The sequence below is a fragment of the Mizuhopecten yessoensis genome, unplaced genomic scaffold, assembly GCF_002113885.1.
Source record: "Mizuhopecten yessoensis strain PY_sf001 unplaced genomic scaffold, ASM211388v2 scaffold11131, whole genome shotgun sequence".
Classification (NCBI taxonomy): Eukaryota; Metazoa; Mollusca; class Bivalvia; order Pectinida; family Pectinidae; genus Mizuhopecten; species Mizuhopecten yessoensis.
In genome coordinates this window covers 210,151-226,889 of record NW_018408895.1, presented here as the reverse complement: position 1 = coordinate 226,889, position 16,739 = coordinate 210,151, and positions in this window count along the sequence as shown.

Below are 16,739 nucleotides of genomic sequence, written 5' to 3'. Positions count from 1 at the left end.
TGTAAAGGATATAATTTTGTTAAAATATTAAATTTCTTGTGAATAACCAAGAGGCCTAGGGCAATGCTGTTTGGCCAGCAGCATGCTAGGATGAAGGGATACCAATTTTGTTCAAATGAGCCACGTTCAAGGTCATATGAGTCAAATTTGTTAAACACTTTCAACATCTGATTTTGAATAACCAAGAGACCCAGGGTGATTGTATTTGGCTAGTAGCATGCTGAGATGACGAAGTATCAAGTGTGTTCAAATTATAGACCTTGACCCAGTTTCAATGTCACATGGGTCTAATTTGTTAAGAACTTTAAATGACTTCTTGAAAATAACCAAGATGCATTAAGGTGATGATATTTGGGGTAAAGCTGAACGGTGTATATCGGTATGAAGTGTGGAATCTTACAAGGAAGATTTATAAGATGTCTTTTGTGATGATAAAGGGCCAGAATAGCCGTGTCTGGTTGAGTGGACACATTTATTAAGGGTTGGTAAGCTGTCTCTTCCTTCCATTAATGACAACGATCAAAGAGTTGCTATTTGACCCATAAAGGTAAACTTTTAGCATATGTACAGCTGTATTTATTTTCTTGTATAATTTATTTCAGATATGGTTTCAATATTGTGTGAAATTTGATTAAAAAAAATCAATTAAAAATATGTTATCTAATGTAAACAGTACAATGACAAAGTAGTTCAAGAGTCTTGATCAATTTCTTTGTTAAAATGTTCCTTAAGATATCCCAATTCTGTATTTTTATAACGTATTACAATAAAATTGTAGTGTCTCCTTACTGAAGAGATGTTTTGTTTTTGTTTTTGTATGTATACTACATGTGTTGACTGTTGAGAGTGCCACCCTCAAGGTGGCAACATACACCATCATTACAGTTATGACTTGGTCGACATAGTTACGGGATAACTTACACTATTGTCCAGTTGTCTGCAGTTTTAGATAGGAATTGGTTTGATCTGGTCATTAAAAAGATGCATCAATTTTATATGCTGGATGCGTTCTTTCTCTTATCACACTTGTGGCTCCCGTGTTAAATTCTCGTCTGATTTTCAGTGGTCTGAAGTTCATTGAAAAAAAACAGTTTCTCCTAAAGTATGGTTTCGTTTAGAGGGTTAAACACCCTATACACAACCAATGTCAGTTAAGTACGTGCTCGATGTGTGCGTGTGTGGTGGAGATGGTATGTGTATCTGATACCGATTTCTGAGTTATCCAGTAGCTATGTCGACCAAGTCGCTGAATACTTCACCAGGACACAAGACAACAAAATTGTCGTTGCGCTTATTCTGAATGCTAGACGTTTTTAACAGGAAATAACACACACCGTTTTTAAGGACTTTCGTATGTCCCTCCTTCGGGACAGAGCCCATTGCCTTTCTCATATGACCGAATGTTCTGCAATATAGCAAAACTGAGATGATGCCAAGGGGGCCACAACGTAGTATTACGATGTAAAAATAGAAATACAAATCAGGATTCGAAAGGAAAAGATGTCTAAACTGTCGCAAATAGGTTCGTTTATTGTCGCCAGTTGCCATTATACACTTGTATAATGCCATGCTATCACATAGGAAAATCCCTTGTAAAAAAGGGATGGATAGAGAGCTCTTAAGCGCCCCCTCTGGTGTGGTAGGACATATCTAGCATAGCTCTCGGGTTCATCGAAAGGCGCAATCCCGACCACAAAAGTGCCTCGGTCATTATAGGATGCAATAAATAGTTTATGACTGCTATCATATACCGTCTAGTTTCGATCTGATGTCAAGGTAAAGAGGCCCCGACGGACCTTTACCATCATTGTGTCGTCACTCAACAGCCACTTTCTTTGATCCCTGGACGATACTTGAACATCACATACATTACGTCACTGCTATATCTTATAGCAAGCATCACACTTTAAGGATCCCCGCACCACTGCCAAAAACTGTAGCTACGCATTAGAAACAGTTTCCCCGACATGAAAATGGCTTTGATAAATAATTTCTGAGAAGAAAACCATACTTTGTTGGACGTTTTGGGAAAAAAATATATAGATGATTTACAAAAAAACATAATCGGTAACAGTATTTTGAATGTAAAAATATCTGCGGAGCTAGACCGGAATTCTGGACTTCGACATTCAGCTGTCATATACGCACTATTGGTAGTGATGTTCCCGCAATGATGAAAAAGCTTACAGAAAAAAAATCAAGGTCTTTGGGGTTATTCATCAATAAATCAAGTCGTTTATTTGTGTTGTGAAACATACAATGGAATTCTTCCATAATCAGCCCCTTGTTTGTTAACTTCGCAGTGGATTTGAAAAGGAGTGAAACAAACTGACTCGATTTCTCTGTTTTTCTAAACCCCTTAGCGAAATGAATCGCCTAAAGCAAACCGCTAGTAAAAGAAACAGAGATGAGGGGATTACAACAGACTAAACATTTAGCTGTACTGCTTTGAGCAAGGGCTATACTGAGCGAACATGGTCATTAACGCGATTTGTGCAAATAACATAAAATTGCTTAAGAATAAATGGATAAACTGGGAATGCAGACTTAAGGATAATGTACTCTCATTAAACCATCGGAGATAGTTTTTTCCCCCATAAACGATATCACAGTACCATTAAATGAGAATCTAGAGGTGTTGTGACCAAGAATACTGCAGAAGTGGAATTGATTAATTGTGGATTTTGAAAAACTCAAAAGATCTTTTGAACAATCTAGAGCACGCCTTCTTCAAAAAAAGGTTTCTCCTGGCAGAACCTTTGGCTTTCCAACTCCATACTTATTACCTTACTGGCTATTTAGATTTTCCAATCGCTTATTTTTTTCTTTCTTGACAATAACATGCCTTATCCCCCACTTTCTACGGTGTTGTCAAATCGTAATTTAGGTCTTGCTCCGAATGTCATGATTTCTGTGATACATGTATCATGCTGACGAAAAAGCTTAAAAATCGAGGTTTTGAGAGATGCAAGTTAATGAATATTTATTATGGGCAAGTTTTAGGATCGCGATTATCATCTCATTTGGGAAACATTCTATTTGCTTGTACAATATGAAGATTGGTTTTAATGATTCCCATCAGTTCGCCTTGTAGTTTCGTTGTAACTGCCCAGATTCTCAAACCTTGATTTTACTTTGATTTGACATGGAATTGAATATCGGATATCGTCGATGAAGCAGCAGACGCTTACCCTTCCGATGTACCTGGTCTTAGTATCCTTTAACCTTTTTATGCATTAATTTGAATACTGATTTCTTGTTTGTTCACACTTTGGTAATAATTTGATTTCATATTGGTATAGTATGTAGAAACAATTGGTAACGTGCTTAGATAATATTTGTTTCAGGATTATAATGGTATTGTGTGGAGATAACGGTGGATTTGTGTAGAGATTATGTTGGTATCGTGTGCAGATTATATTGGTCGTATCGGTATAGTGTGGGGATTGTTTTGGTGTCAAGATTATAATGGTATTGAATGGAGATTATCTTAGTGTAATGTACAGATACTATTTTTGCCGTGCGCCCGTGTCCCTGTCATACACGAAACATCAAATTAACAGTTTATATTTCCTCGGTTTTTTGTCATCATCCTGAAATAATAACAGGGGTATAAACACGAGACACAATGTAGCAACATGCTGACCTCTAATGACCTTGCCATCTGTCTTGCTTGTACTAATGTAGGCGTGTAAATCACAAGACCATTAAGGTAATTTGGTTCCCACGTGTGCTATTTTAGCCAGGACTAATCAATACGAGGCGTTATAGGTTTCTTGAAATATTCATCGTGTCTCGCCTTTTTTGCCGATAACAGTTTCCAGAGGTGTGGCACTCGTTCTGTTGAATATTGGTCACCTCTCTGAACAGAGACTGCCACATCATCGAGGAGATTGGCTACCTTACCAACCAGTATCTGGCCACTCCCGCCAAGGAAATTGTCGGACGCACAGACCAGAGTGAGTGGCCACTCTCCCATGGAGATCAGCGACCTCATCCAACCACCGTTACTGGTCCCTCTCCCAATGAGGTTAGTGACGTCACTAAACATATTTACTGGTCACTCTCCCATGGAGATTATCGACGTCACCAACCATAGATACTGGTAACTCTCCCAAGGAGGTTAGCGACGTCACCAATCATAGTTACTGTTCACTCTCCCACGGAGATTACCGACCTAACCAACCATAGTTACTGGTCACTCTCCCGAGGAGGTAAGTGACCTTATCACACCATAGCTACTGGCAAATCTCCAAAGGAGATTAATAACGTCACCAACCATAGTTACTGGCCACTCAACCAAGGAGATTAGCGATTCACAAACTTTAGTTACTGGTCACTCTCCCATGGACAATAGCGACCTCACCAACCATAATTACTGGTCACTCTCCCGAGGAGGTTAATAACCTTACCAACCATAGTTACTGTTCACTCCTCAAGGAGATTAGCGGCTTCACCAACTTTAATAACTGGTCATTCTCTACAGGAGGTAAGTGGTCTCATCACTCCAAAGCTACTGGTCACTCTCTCGAGGAGATTAGCGACGTCCCCGACCATAGTTACTGGCAACTCTCCCAAGGAGATTAGCGACGTCACCAACCATAGTTCATAGTAACTGGCTACTCTTTCCGAGTTACTAGAAACTCACCCGAGATAAGGGAGCTTTTCGGCTTAAGTTACTCGTCACACTGAAGGGGATATTGGTAACATTCCCGAAAAAGGAACCCTTGTTTGGAAATTATAAACCTTTTCGGCCATAAATTTACCAGTCTCACTCCCGTGAGATTGTAGTAATATACCATCTATGTGTTAATGTCGCCTCTGTCTATAGCTTTATACAATGTACACAGATGTCAATGAAGACACTATCAAGTTACGTATCTGTATATATTATGTATTCTATTTGTAGACAAAAAAACCAAAACGGCTTTATTAATTCAGTGAAAACGTGATTGCGATCGTATACCTAGGTATTTACGTTTGATCTTGGTTGATTTTACGTTTTATTTCCATTGATACAGTTACAAACATGTTTTCATTAGTTAAAAGTCTTTGTACATTCGGTTTCGACGTAATTAAAACGACGATTTTTTTGGTTGGAGAAACCATATCGTCTGCAACTGCAAAATATCAATGAAATATTGACTGAACAAAGGAGAGTCACGCTAGAACAATGTGGCTATCATCAAGGTGTCAACACGCCTACTTCAACAAGTCGAGGACACTCACGTAACAGGCGACTTATACCGGTACCACCAATCAATACACACACAACGTGTTATTTAATTGATAACACGGTTCCTTTTACTCCAGCGTTAAATAAAATAATGTACACGGACATACATAAATATGAAAATCACTCAGACATATACAAAAACCATGTTCAAAAACCTCTCTGGCTAAAGGACAACGAAAGACCTGATTTTCAATTGAGACCAACGAGCTTAGCACTTCCAGTGACTATATTTATAGAGGGACAGGCGTAGACAACTGACTTTAAACAAAAAAGTCCATATCAACAAATATAGACAGCTGACCACAGAACATCATGTACTTATCACAAAGGGCAGACAACTAACCACAGATAAACACATGCCATAAAGGGCAGACAACTGACAACTGATCAACACATATCATAAAGGGCAAACAACTGACTACCGAACAACACAACTCATCAAGGGCAGAAAACTGCCAACTGATCAACACATATCATAAAGGGCAGACAACTGACTACTGATAAACACATATCATGAAGGGGCAGACAACTAACCACAGATAAACACGCAAATGTCGTAAAAGGCAGACAACTGACAACTGATAAACACATATCATAAAGGGCAGACAACTGACAACTGATAAACACATATATTAAAGGGCAGACAACTGACTACCGAAAAACACATATCATGAAGTGCAGACAACTGATTACTGACCAATACATATCATAAAAGGTAGACAACTGACAACAGACCAACAACTATTATAAAGGTCAGACAACTGACCAAACACACCAGTCAATTATCACAAAGGGTAGACAACTAACCACAGATTCACGCGCACATATCATAGAGGGCAGATAACTGGCTACCGAACAACACATATCACAAAAAGTAAACAACTCACCAACGACAAAAACGTATATATCACAAAAAGGGAGACACCTGGCTACATATCACAAAATAACATGTAAATCGGACTATAGATTTAACTTATCACCATAAACACGCACGTGATGTTTTAGACGAACATACACATTGCAAAACAGGTAAGTAACTCTGACCTCAGAACACTATTCTTGCTTTTGACACGCACGTGTATCTAAACACACATATACACAAAGAGTAATGGGTAGGTAACTATGACAGACCAACCCATACCACGCAAAAACACGCATGTGTATATTTACACAAACCTAAAACAGAACAATGGGTAGATCTCTCAAACCGACTGACATTCTTAATAAAAGCACACACGTGTAATTTTACGCCAACATACCCAAAGAGTAATGGGTAGATAACTCTGGCCTCAGACCAACATGCTAACTACAGACACGCACGTGGAATTTCACACCAACATACAAAAATAGCAATGGGTAGATAACTCTGGCCTTAGACCAATATCTTCTTACATTTGTACCACAGACACGCACGTGTACACAAAGAGTAATGGGTAGTTAACTCTGTGTAGAGACTATTTCTAATTTTTGATATTCTCATATTTCTTGTAAAATGCACGTCTCACAGTTCAAATTAATCAAGACTAGGTTTTGTAGTACCAATATTTAAACATTGTAGACAAATGAAATCACTCAGAAAAAGTGCTTAACTTAATTTTTAGTTATAATTCGTCAACGTTCTTCCATCTGTCCTGTCGGTTTTTTTTTCTTTTTTTTTGTGTTTTTTTTTCTCCAAAACACATATTAAAGCTCTGTACTTCATTTTGTTATGTTTTTTTCCTTATCTCACCGTCGTTTCTATTCATAATGCATGACCGCTGATTGATTCACTGTTTGCTGTCTGTCAGTCGAGCCCCTCGGGTGTGTTACATGGTTTATAAATAATAAATCCACTCATCATCGATCTGATCCGCACACTTACACACTTGATAGAATTAGGATTCACGAGGGGATAATGACGTGGCGTAACCACACGTTGAGCTGGACATACGTCGAGTTGGCGAAAACCCGCGGTATCAATAAATGCATCGCATATTTTTCCGCTACAGTATATTCACAAATTTAGCGATGCATTTTAAGAGGCTATTTAAACTTAGACGTATGTTTAAATACAACGCAGATGTATTCTTAATTTAGATCTAAGTCGCAATACACATCTTTATTCAAAAGGTTTGTAAACGTTTACAATAAGGGTTGTAGAACACATTTGTTTTTTTCCATATTTAGTTTCGTTTTTACACTTCGCCGCTCGAGACGAAGACACGAACTACCAATCAGGAACCGTCGGATCTTTCAGTAAACAGGAAAATGTGCCGACGGTTCCCGATCGGGCAGCGACAACTGGACCATTGGCAAATCTGTGAAAGACACTTAATGCTTTCTTAAACCACCATGTTTGTTTGTTGCTATTTCAAGCTTGTACCAGAAAACATTTATTTAACTGGAAACATAAGCTTATAATCCTTATGATGAAAGATATCTGAAATGAAGCTTTTTATCAAATAATTCTGTTATTTAGCCAGAGTAAGCCACCCCCTCCCAATGACCTACCCGCGGAAATCGGTAGTGTGTGACCAGTTGATCACTGAGAGTCATGGTGTATATACAATGTCAATGACTATGCACGTATATAATAACCGTTCTCCAGTTTAAATCAAAAAGGACTGGACGTAGAAGCTATTCCCTAATATGTGTGGTATTGAAGCGTCTGTATGATCGATGCAAGCGATATTCATGGAACAGCCGAACGTAACCTAAATGCGCCAAAGTGACATTGATATTATTGAGTTCATACTCCATACCTCAATCTACGGTTCACGGTCTGTATTATATGACCTCGACCTGGAAATAAAGGGTACTACGTACAGACTCAGCCGCTTTCCTCGATCTTAGCTAGCAAATTGACCAACAATGACGGCTTACCACTAAGCTGTACAATAAGCGGGATGATTTCGAATTTCTGACCTTGAAGTTTTCCTTTTGCTTGCTCCGAATATCATGACTGCCGTGATGGATGCTATGGTGGTTGTCGTCCATGAAGATACTTACGCTTCCGGAACACCTGGTCTTTTCCTCCTTGTAATTGTTCAAGGCATTCATGTTATTCTTTCATTTGCTCCTGGTTAACCCTAGTTTACCCTAGTTTACCCTAGTCACTAGTGTTATCAATTTTGAGTTCAAATTATGGTGTTGTTGACATTTTGGTAGACTTGTGGTGTTGTTGACATTTTGGTAGACTTATGGTGTTGTTGACATTTTGGTAGACTTGTGGTTTTGTTGACATTTTGGTAGACTTATGGTGTTGTTGTGTTATTATATGAGTAAACACAAATTACAAAGCGGATACATATGTAAATGATGGCTCAGAAATATTTCTGCAGAATAATCTGACGTTATTTTAACTTAATTTGATGACAATTATCATGTTTATGTAAGACGGATGAAATCAAAAAAATGGTTTCAGTCAATGTAAAAGTATGAAGACGGAAAATAGTAATTCATAATTTGATCAAATAATGTAATGAAAGTGCATTTTATTTTTTCAAGATTCTTGAAATAGCTTGTGACGTAAGGGATGTACGAAGGACCGCAATCATTTTGGGAGAGTATTTCCTTCTGGTAATGTTCTTTTATAAGTGGTTTGCAGCGTAAATGTAAATAAAGGCACATGTATCTGCATACCATTCAGCTTGGAAAGGATGAGATAAGTGACACTAGGTAGTCAGGGTCATAGAAACCAAAAAGCTGACAGATGATCATGATCACAAGAAGGTCAGAGAACACAGGTCAGGCCACATCGGTCAAGGTCAGAGAACACAGGTCAGGCCACATCGGTCAAGGTCAGAGAACACAGGTCAGGCCACATCGGTCAAGGTCAATGGTGGGTTAGTGCCACTCGACAGTCAGGATCAGGAGGTCGAGGTCACAGGAAAGTCATGTTTCTATACTCCACAGAGGGTAAGGTTCACCAGACGGTCAGGGTAACGAAAGGTCACGGCCACTTAACAGCGTAGGTCAGGAGGTCACGGTCTTCACTCCACAATTCAATTCAATTTATTACCAAATGCACATTGCATATAGGCGTACAGAAATATACATATAGATAAATACTTTATAAATATCTTGTACAATGGCGGAGAACATATGCAATAGATTCAATTCCATACATAATATTTACAAAATATGAAATTGGCATAAGCTTGGAAAACTTTAAGGTTTTCCTAAGGTAAATTAGCGGACTCCTATGAAGCATAATTTAGTTGCATAATTTAGTCGTTTAGGAAATAATACAAATAAAGCCTTAATCTAACCAAATTTCTAGGAAATAACAAAACTTCAAAGTCAATCATACAACCTCAACATGAAGGTAGAACGAGTACTATATATTATATAATGAAATGAGATTATAACTTATTGTGAAATAAAAGACAAAGATCTCAATCGCATTATACAGTAACAAAACGTTTATAGCAAGAATTTGTTACAGCTTATATTTCATAATATACGACTTCTCTCCACAGAGGGCAAGGTTCACCAGACGGTCAGGGTAACGGATGGTCACGACCACTCGACTTTCAAAGTCAGGAGGTCAGAGTCTACACTCCACAGAGGGTAAGGTTCACCGGACGGTCAGGGTAACGGAAGGTCACGGCCACTCGAGTTTATGGGTCAGGAGGTCAGGGTCTACACTCGATAGAGGGTAAGGTTCACCAGATGGTCAGGGTAACAGATGGTCACGGCCACTTGACGTTCAGGGTCAGGAGGTCATGGTATTCACTCCACAGAGGGTAAGGCTCACCAGATGGTCATGGTAACAGATGGTCATGGCCACTTGACGTTCAGGGTCAGGAGGTCATGGTATTCTCTCCACAGAGGATAAGGCTCACCAGATGGTCAGGGTAACAGATGGTCACGGCCACTTGACGTTCAGGGTCAGGAGGTCATGGTATTCACTCCACAGAGGGTAAGGCTCACCAGATGGTCATGGTAACAGATGGTCATGGCCACTTGACGTTCAGGGTCAGGAGGTCATGGTATTCTCTCCACAGATGGTAATGTTCACCAGACGGTCAGATAAAATAAAATGTAAGGATTCACAGAAGATCCAGGTCGCCAGAGGGGAAGAGGATCCACAGAATGTCAGTGATATTAGATAGGAGTATTTGGAATTATATGTTCCATGGTAATTTTCCTACAGCATGCTCCATATTTGTCGATATAATACATTGGCCTAAAGCGGTATTTAACAGCAATAACCAAATTCAGCCAGTCCATCTTGGAACGACGACAAACAGGCGGAGCTCGTATCTCGCCCCAATATCACAACCGTCAGGTAATGTTAATGAAATGTGGATGAATGCCAATGATTAATTTTGAACTAATCGAGTTTCGCTTGTATCTTAAATACCATGTTGACGTCACTCGAGAATCACACAGGGAAACGGACAGTAGGTACAATGTACATGTAGGCGTTATATTTTCGAGTAGAAGACGTAGGCCCATATTCAAGTTGTATGATCACCTATACGATTTGACAATTATCACCTTATATGGCATTACATATATTTACCTACGTTCAGAGATTATGATGAGCAATACGATGCTATAAGAGAGACTCGATAATTGAATGTACCTGGTGACGTGGCACTGCTTTGATCGTGTAATATTTTATGCTACCCGAAAGAAAATAATCGAAGAGCATAAGACTACAGACGCCGTTTTGTCTGTTAGTTCGTCCGAAATGTTTATTTCGGCCACCACTCTGACTCGCTGAAGGTAGCTCAATTAAATTTAATGGATAAATGAAGGACAGGAAGGCGGTGTGTTGTAAACTAAACATTGAGCTGTCGTACGCCGAAGGTCAAGTTCACAATTGAGGTCAAAGGTTAGCTAAATGTCTAGAACATAACTTCTGACTCGCTTAAGATAGCTCGAAGAAATTTGAAGGATATATGTAGGATGGGAAGGCGATGTGTCGCATATCACTTTTGGGTCTATACGCTCACGATCAAAAGTCACACTGAGGTCAAAGGTCAAATTCATAGGCTTGGGCTTAACTTCCGACTAGCTTAAGACAGTTCTTTCAACATTCATATGTAAAATCAAAAGGCGGGTATTGAGTACCAAATATGGGGCCGTAATTCTAAGTCAATGTCTCACAAACTGCTTAATGATGAGGCCACCCAATGGCCAGTTATAACTAAGACAAGTAGCGTTACACTCCACCAGGTCACGTTACTGACAAAGAGCTGACTATATCTTACCACCAACGCTGAACATCAGAGTGCAGTACTTGTACATTTTTTTTGTCTTAGTCAGGAGACAGAATAATAACCTTCCACGATTGGGCAACACACAGGCCAAGAGCTAGGTATTGCTTTATGATGCAACTGTCATACTGGTGACTAATCCGAACGTGTGGTGATGTTGTTCGTACGTGTTATATTAATAAATACTGATATACACGTGTAATCACGGGCACTACACTTGCGACTTACGAGTTACGTATGTCGACATAATTATTGAAAGATGTCGACATAATCTGAGAATATGTCGACATAATCTGAGAAGATGTCGACATAACTGTTAAATTATGTCGACATATTATCACATTTGCCGAGATAATTTTGCCGAGATAATTATCTCGTAAGTGGGTAACTCGGCTTTTTATCGTGTTAATGCTCGGGTGTGACATCGACTTGCCACTTACGACTTGCCACTTACGACTTATTTATGTCGACATCCTAGTAGATTATTGCCGACTTACCAAAACGAGGCTTGTGCACGAGGACCGCGAAGGTGGGCTGATGGTGACTGAACAGTGGTGACTATACTGGTGAGTAACTTGGTAAAATCAATGTAAATATGGGAAATCAAAGATATGGATATTACAGTAGGTTACTATGATGTACAGAGTTTATCAATCAAAGAGGGATTTTACATAAATAAGTCGTAAGTGGCAAGTCGTAAGTCGATGTCACACCCGAGCATTAACACGATAAAAAGCCGAGTTACCCACTTACGAGATAATTATCTCGGCAAAATTATCTCGGCAAATGTGATAATATGTCGACATAATTTAAAAGTTATGTCGACATCTTCTCAGATTATGTCGACATATTCTCAGATTATGTCGACATCTTTCAATAATTATGTCGACATACGTAACTCGTAAGTCGCAAGTGGATGGCAGAAATATGCCACCATACAATACACCAATAATGATAATCTCTTATAGGTGTATTGGCAGACGTGGCTATTCCGTCTTTACGTATTGCAGAGTTATCTGCTCTTGTGAGCAGGTATTGATTGTTACGTCATTAGTTTGTTTGAGAAAATTTCGTCGTTTTCTCAAAAAATGATGACGTTACTCTCACAAAAAAATGGCATAACAATCAATACCTGCTATCAAGAGCAGATAACTCTGTAATACTGTAATACGAAAAGACGGCATAAGTGCCTGTGGTGTAACATTGATGCCAGTTTTGGTAGATCAGTAAAAACATTTTTATTTTAGAACAACTGCCACATTATGTCGAAGAAAATCACACACTTTGAACATGTATAAACAACTATAGGTGTGGGTAGGTATTAAGATTAAAATCACCTAGACCTGATGTTTTTGTATAATGTTTTTGAACTGAAGATGTTGTACCTTTCTAAGACATATTTTGATCAACACGTTATTTTATTTTCATTTCCTGACACTACAACAGTGGCGGATTCATGTTTTTTTTGGGGGCTCCTTTAAAAATCATATTTTCAGCATTTTCCTTACCCGCAATCTTTCCAATATTTAACGATGTTTTAGGACATTCCCATCAATCTTTCCAATATTTAACGATGTTTGAGGACATCCCCCGCAATCTTTACAATATTTAACGATGTTTTAGGACATCCCCCGCATTGAACTAGCGCGCATTATGATTTGTTTGCTTGCAAAGCTGTGCCATTCAAATAGATCATAAATACCATACAAATACAGTTCAATACTTATATTTACGTTTTCTCTTCCTCTTCTGTTGTTTTTTAACTTATAATTTATAGTTAAAATTAAAAATGCCCACCTTATCGACAGTCCACACAATTTCGTTCAATAATTTGAACTGCGTATTGTCGCGTGCTGATTGGCAAACAAAGAAGTACTTTGGAATTTCAACAAACACTTCAATTTTATTCCACAATTCAGTATCAATACAATTGCGTATGATATGTCTATAGGGTGATTTAAGTTTATCAATAGAAATCTGAGCTGAAAGTCAGATTTTAAATTGTTCCGATTTTCCCCCGGAACAAATTACGCGCATGGATAAATACAGTGAACAACGTGAATCCGACCTTGATCTCCACGGGGGAGTTATTTTTTGAAGTTAATTCGAATGTTTCTCTTTGCTAATTTTGTGAAGAATCCAGACGTGAATTTATTTGTTGATTGTATGGGAATCTGACTACAGTCGGTAGATTTTATAACAGCTTCGTTATTTGACATGTCGTGATCAGAAACTGGGGAAACCGTGGCTGCGAGAGGCGTGAAACTTGCGACGGACCACAGGGGTTCGTTACAAATGCCTGAAATGTTTATGTGTGCTGTGACTCATATCAGTAGGTCTGTAACATATGTGTCAGTATGTCTATAGAATATGTGTATTTCAGACATTTGTAACGAACCCCTGTTGATCAGTGCAATGTAACAGACGATATTTCTGATAAAGTGCATGAGTGTTAAAATCGTTTCCATTGCCGGCATTGATGATTTCAACCGATGTGCATTTTTTACGATATTGCAGACCTTGGTCTTGTTTTTGTTGTAATAAAAGTATCTTTTATTTACTGTCAGGTCTCACAATGCCCAGCGATATTTCAACAGCCGTCATGTTTATTTACATTGGATATTGTAGTTCCGGTCAGTGTTGTATTAATACGCGAAGAATTGTGTCTCGTGCTGCATGGCAAATAAAGTCCCATCAACGACACAGCTTTCAAAGAGGCTATATGGTGACAATGCTATGCAAATGTAAATATTATTGGTTTAAGTACATGATTGACATGAGTACGAAGCAAGGGCAGGTCCTCCTTTATTACTTGTGTATCTCTGTTACGTATAAAATTAATAAACACTTATATTTACAGTCTACACTGACATTCGATCATTAACCATTGTTCTCGCAAACTGGAAATACAATATTATAACCTTACCATAGCTCGTTCCAAGTTCCAAGTTTCCAAGTCGTCGACAAACTACATGTGGGCGAACGAACGCAAAATGTCCATGAACGCGATACAATACTATAGTCTCGTTCAACCAGACTCTTGTTGCCTGCGCACGCTACGCCGAATAGAGAGTCTGGTCAAACGCAGTGCTTTCGTTTTTTGACATCATAACGAGGCTTACCGAGATTGTGGTAAACATTTTCATTGGTCAAAGGTTGACACACCCTTTTTAACTTTTGAAGACAGAATTTGAGTGGCCCAAAATTACATTTAATATTTTAATTCATTAAAGAAATACCTGTATATGCATTCCTGAAGTATCCATGTTTTCACTATTAACGAGAAAAATGTAAGAAAATGCTTCAAAAAGAATGATTTCATGTATTTTCATTGGATATTTTACAATAATTCATGAAGCTAACAAGGCTATTGATACAAGTCAAGCCAGATTACCTGAGTGAGAACTTGAAGGTGTTTTGATTGGTGTACAGATAAAACTCACTTGCTTTGCATGTTTTTTCAAACTTCAGTCAGCCTTGTTGGCTTTGTGCTTAGCTATGATTTATTCAATGGAAATATATGGCATTATTCTGGAGATTTGACACATTCTCTTACATTGTTTTCGATAAAAGTGAATATGCCATGTTGTTTATATAAATCCCTCCTATTTGATGAAGGCGGAGTTAACCAAATCTTATGCCAATTTCATTTGTCGATTTTATTGAACCAATCACACATTTTAAAATTAATATACTTTGAAAAGGAAGTTTGTATCCGCTGATTTGTCTAACGTATAAACTAATTATGAGCCTTTCTATTCAATCGCACATCAATTGGAGTTATCACATGATTACCTGAATAAAGTAGGGAAATATTCCTGAAATATTTTATCTGTATTGCAATCGCCCAAAACCTTTTTCAGTGAATTAACGTACCAACGACCAATTTGTCTATCTCTATGGTACGACATCTCACCCGCGTGCAAAACCTTGCAGGGGGTGAGCAATCTTGGCGTTATAGTCGCTATCTCGTCGGAAATGGGTTATATGGTAACAACGAAGCACAGAGCCAAATGCATGTTTACATATGTAGTGTAAGCTGTCTAAGCACAACATCTTCCCAGAGTTGAGTACATGTTTATAGTGATGTAAATTCCCTGTATGAAACACAAACAACAGGTTAATAACAAATAAAGGTAAACATGTCATTTAAACGTGTGTTTTTTATTGGCTTGGATTAAAAATATTATACCCAGAATATTAATTAAAGTAATTTGTAATGGTATTTAATTACATTGACAATGTAAACATTGACAATGTAATTGTAATTAACTATATTAAGAAAACCATGTAATGGTAATGGTTATGCTACTGTTCCGATGTAATGTGTAATTTAGTTAATTACATTGCCATTGTAATTGCCCCATTCCTGCTGACTTAAGATTATAATATGCGTTTTACCCTCACGCCGACTCACGTACGTGATCGGCTTTGTTTTACCTGTACGCCGACTCACGTGATCGGCTTTGTTTTACCTGTACGTTGACTCACGTGATCGGCTTTGTTTTACCTGTACGCCGACTCACGTGATCGTCTTTGTTTTACCTGTACGCCGACTCACGTGATCGGCTTTGCTTCTGCGCTCGGTCTGCATGGTTATCTTCATGATTATTTGTGATATTTTCCAAGAAAATACATGTAAAAAATTCTGGACATTTGAAGCATTTTCTGACAATTTTCTCAATAACAGTCACGACATAGATATTCATTGAGTACATGTTTCACTATTGTATTATTTATAATATTCAAGGCTTTATGTACATTTAAAATAATAATAACCTCCGTGTGATACTTCCTCCTACCAAATATAGTTGATGTCAATCTCATAGGTTAAGGCGACAAACGCCGCCTTACCATTATGGCCTTGTCCTTCAGTCTATCCGCTTGAAAAAAAAATGAATTCTCTCTTCCCACTGATGTTTTCATTTTTGGTGTTCTTCCGTTCAGCTTTTCAGAAGATGTTTTCATTTTTGGTGTTCTTCCGTTCAGCTTTTCAGAAGAAAAAGACATTTGGATGAATTGCTGACAGGTGGACAAACGCACGATCACATTACGGCATAATCTGACTTTGGTGTTTCTTTGTCTTTTTGTTTTGTTTTGTTTTTGCAATGTGTTTACATTTCCGTTATGCAAACCGTTAATTATTCTTGAAATTCCAGGGGGTAACGCTCTCTCAATTTCTCTGTAACCAGGGAATATGTCATGACGAAATCATAGGCTCAGTAGGCCTACTGGATGATACAATACATCAAAATAATCGCGCGGCATCGTAATGGAAAAATGACTGTTTTTGA